The 4,587-nt window shown below is 31.0% G+C and overlaps 1 long non-coding RNA gene across 1 annotated transcript; it reads left to right on the forward strand.

The window, feature by feature from the left end:
• Positions 1–1,027: 1,027 nt before the first annotated feature.
• On the forward strand, positions 1,028–2,854 carry LOC108459832 (uncharacterized). Its single transcript, XR_001867422.2, has 3 exons — positions 1,028–1,290; positions 1,591–1,678; positions 2,682–2,854. It is a non-coding gene; the product is annotated as an uncharacterized LOC108459832 (long non-coding RNA).
• Positions 2,855–4,587: the final 1,733 nt, after the last annotated feature.

A 4,587-nucleotide genomic window follows, 5' to 3' on the forward strand; every position in this document is an offset into this window, starting at 1 on the left:
CTTAATCCTAAATTACTAATAAATTAATTTTAAAATAATTACAAACACAAAAAATTTTAACATAATCCTAGATTACTAACAAATTATTTTTAAAATAATTATAAAAACAAAAAAATTACATTCATACAAAATATTAATCCAAAACTATAAACACTAAACATAAATATGTTATAATTAATAATTAATAACAAAAAATCACAATATCTTAATTAAACTCTTTAAATTATAAACAAAATTATTTACTAAAAAATACATTACCTTTTTTTTCTTTTTTCTTCTTCTTCTCTTCTTCTCTTTTCTCTCTTCCGATGTGTGGATGGGGTTTGGGGGACCATACTTATAAGGTCCCCCATTTGCTTTTCCCATTGAAGGGACTAAACGGTGCAGCAGAAATAGCTGCTAGTCTGTGGAGCTGAGGAGGGGGCATGCATGCAGGCTACAGGGAAAAGACTGTTCGGGCAGCATGCAGGGCAACCCATTTGCGCCTACTTGCCAGGCGCGACCCGTTTGTATCCGTATTTTAACTCGTTAAACCGTATTTTTACCTATATATATATTTAAATATTTTTAATAAAAATAAAAAAAATAATATTTTATTTAAAAAAACAAAAAAAATTAATATAAAATAATGAATCGCGCCTGTCAGATAGGCGTGAATGAAGAAAACACCCCATTTTCGTATATAATGGGGCTGACAACCTATTTTGATAAATAATTTTTTTAATTTATTTAAGTAAAAAAGCCAGAAAGGGTATGAGTTTTTTTTTTTAGTTTGTTTTGTAGAGAGGTGTTTTGAAAAAAGAGAGTAGGTTTACCTTTTTTCTTTTTTTTTATGCATTTACTACAAAATAAATATTGAAATGAGTTTTTGCTTTCAATTTGTATGGTGATCTATTTTGGTATTTAATTTTTTATTATTATAGTAAAAAACTTAAATATATCATAAATTAATTCTCTTCGAATGGAGAAATTATCAAAATACTTTTAAATTATTTATAAGAAAATTAATTTCTAAAACATTCTTCAAAACATGGGTAAATCTAATGCTTTCATTTAGGAAAACGCTACAAATTTCTGTAAGATATTTTCCTTTCTCTTCACTCTTATCACGGTGATTAAACAATCGCTCTCCCTTCCTCTTTGTTTGTCAGCCTTTGCCTCTCCTCCCCATCTCTATCTGTTGGCCTCACCTCCTCATCTTTGCCTCGTCATTTCTTTCGGTTGACTGTCGTCCTTACCAAGTTTGCATTTCGAAGAAACCCAAAAAATTTGGCTTTCCAGTCCTTCAAGGTATATCACTATCTTTTTCTTATCAATGTTGCTTCATTCGAAATGGATTTGTTTGATTTGTTTAATTTTCAAGTGAATTTACTAAATTTTAGAAAAGCTGTAAAAAACCAATCTAGTTATTTTCTTTTGGTTGAAGAGGAATTTCACAGCATTTCTCATGATGGCTGTCAACCAATTTTTCCTTCCTTCTTTCTTTCTTTTTTTACTTTGCAGTCTCCCTCACTCTTTCTCTCAGCCATAGTAGTAGCAAAGTTTGTAAATTTATCATAATCTTCACTTTCAACTTTGTTATTATATTAGGGCTTCAGCTTCGCCTTTTGTATTCTTTAAAGAGGATTTAGTTCTAAGTCAGCAATAGAAGGATACTGAATCCAATTGGAAAACACAGGTACCTCTTTTTTTTTTTCTCTGTAGTTAAATTTTTGATACATTTACAATTTACTCTCACACATCCTTATAATTTACTTAATAATAACATAGGAAAGTAAGACATGATTTAAATTGATTTTATTTTGGATTTAAAAATTTGAAGTTATTAACTTTGTAAGAATATAAGTGTTCGAGACAAAACTTGGGATTACATTCTAATCAATTTAACTGCAGCACTACAATGACAAATCATTAGTAAAAATGTAATGGACCTATATGTATATCTATTCATCAAAGGATTGAATTTCAACATCTGAGTTGATGTTTAAAGAAAAAGTAAAGGGGAAAAGGAAGGGGAAGAAGATATGTCTTTTCATGGTGCATGGTTGAGGCCTACTGATTGATTGTTGCATCATATTAACATAGTATTTGATTGCCAAATTGAAGTATATTATTAAAGTTTTTTGCTGGTTTAGAGTTCCATTTTGACAGTTAAGGATGTATTAAAGGGTTAGGCAATGTAAGCTAAGCTATGATTATTGGTTTTTCTATTATGATGTATTGTTAGCTCAGACATCTATTTACCATTTACCCTTTTTTTTTTGTTCTTTATTTTTTGTTCTATTCTTTTTTGTGCTCATAAAAATAGTGAAACAATCATAAGAGGAAAGATGCAGGAATGCTAATTGGATGGGATAAATGAGAATTCTTGGCTAGTAAAAAGTAAGACTAATAAGAATTTTGTGGTGGTTGAGTTGGAGTAAGGAAAACTATAATGTTGCTATATGTAATGTTAAGATACACAAGCAACCTGCTGCCCTTGAAATTCCACTAAAGGCTAGATTATCTTTTAGTCAAATGTTATGGCTATGCAATTTCTATTTCTAGGTTGGTTCATCATAATATTTTGAGCCTTTTATATATATATATATATATATAATATTATTGGCATGTTTTTTAGTCTTATGAAGACAATAAAACATATTTTCTTGGACCTAATTGTCATGTTTTATCTTTTGTAGGTTACTAGTGTTGAAGAAATGCTTTCTCCAGAAGCATACATTTTGCTTTATGATGTATGCTAGATAGAGTATAGTTTTCAATTGTAATAGAACCGTTGTCTTGTAAACAAACCCTCTGATGTGGAGAGTATTTTCTTATGTGCAATTGAAGCAGTTATTGCTAAGTTCAAAGATCCAAATGTTGCATATTTGGTTAAAGCATCAAATATAGCTTCTTTAGATGTAGGTGAGCATGTCATCTTCACATTTCAATTTCTGATAAAAGAAATAGAAATTGGAATTTAACTTAGAAATAAAAATTACACGACCATAATATATATACACAAAAACATTGCAAAATGTAATTTTATAGCAGTAAAATAAATTCAATAAAAAACGAAAGATAAAAAGTCTTAAGAAAATATCAAATATATGTTTGTTTTATTGAAAACAACTTCTATGAAATATTTTCAGGAAATCTATCAAATAACATAAAATATTTTATACAAATTCATCTAAACATCAGAAAATATTAGCTTTTCTAAAAAAGTAAGTTACTTTTCAAAAATCAGTTTCCGGAAGTCATTTTTAGTGAAACAAATGGAGTCTAATTTTAATATATTAACTATTACAGTAATTTAATAGGTTAAGGGTTTGTGCCGCGTACCGAGGGGTCATGTCAACGGTCAAACGTATGGGCTATCTGTTGGATCCCTGTCTTAGTCATACTTGGAGACATCTGAATTTGGATCAGTTGCAATGATCTACATGTTTGATTTGAAGCACGACTTGATTTCGCTTTGGTCGAGTGGTGACACCCAGAGACCCACGCATTTCATTTACCGTGTGAGGAGTGCACCATGTTAGAATTAAGTGATCCAAATTCTTATTTAAATAAAATACGATGAAAAATAAAATAAAAGTAAAATTCATATAGAACTAGACTTCTTTTATTTTATTTTAGAATAAGGTTTTTTAAACCTTATTAAACTTTATCTATTTTATATTGATTAGGATAAGGTGTTTCAATCCTACTAGAAAATGGCTTTGCAACCACGTAAAATTTGTGTGTTCTTTATTTTATTTTATTTTATTTTTCACAAATTGGTATCCGAGCTTCCGGGTTATTCATCTTGATCACGGTAATGACGTCTTTGAAGTATGAAATTCCGCTGTTAGATCGCAACACCAGATTTGCGTTGTGGCAAATTAAGATGCAAGCAGTTCTTGCACAGATGGATCTAGAGGATGCCCTGTTAGGGATAGATAAGATGCCTTCGACATTAACAGATAAAGAGAAGAAGCGTAAGGATCGAAAAGCATTAACACAATTACATTTGCATTTGTCCAACGAAATTTTGCAGGATGTGATGAAAGAGAAGACTGCCGCTGCATTATGGAAGAGGCTAAAACAAATATGTATGTCGAAAACTCTAACAAGCAAGTTGCATATGAAGCAGCGTCTTTATGCTCATTGTTTGGAGGAAGGTACATCTGTACACGAACACTTAACAGTGTTTAAAGAAATTCTCTCAAACTTGGAGGCCATGGAGGTTCAGTATGATAAGGAAGATCTAGGGTTGATTCTACTTTGTTCGTTGCACATGTCTTATTCAACCTTTAGAGACACGGTTTTATATAGCCGCAAGTCTCTCACAGTTGATGAGGTTTATGATTCTTTAACCTTGTATGATAAGATGAAGTATCTTGTGGTTAAACCCGACTCTCAGGGAGAGGGTCTCATTGTTCGTGGGAGACAAGATCGGAATGCTGATGATGATCGTGGTAGGACATAAGAACGGAATCCTCATGGTAAATCTAAGGGTAGATCGAAGTCTTCAAGCAGAGGTAAAACTTGTAACTTCGCAAGAAAAAGGGCACATTAAATCTGAGTGCTATAAGCTACAAAATAAAATTAAAAGGAGGT

The sequence above is a fragment of the Gossypium arboreum genome, chromosome 6, assembly GCF_025698485.1.
Source record: "Gossypium arboreum isolate Shixiya-1 chromosome 6, ASM2569848v2, whole genome shotgun sequence".
NCBI lineage: Eukaryota > Viridiplantae > Streptophyta > Magnoliopsida > Malvales > Malvaceae > Gossypium > Gossypium arboreum.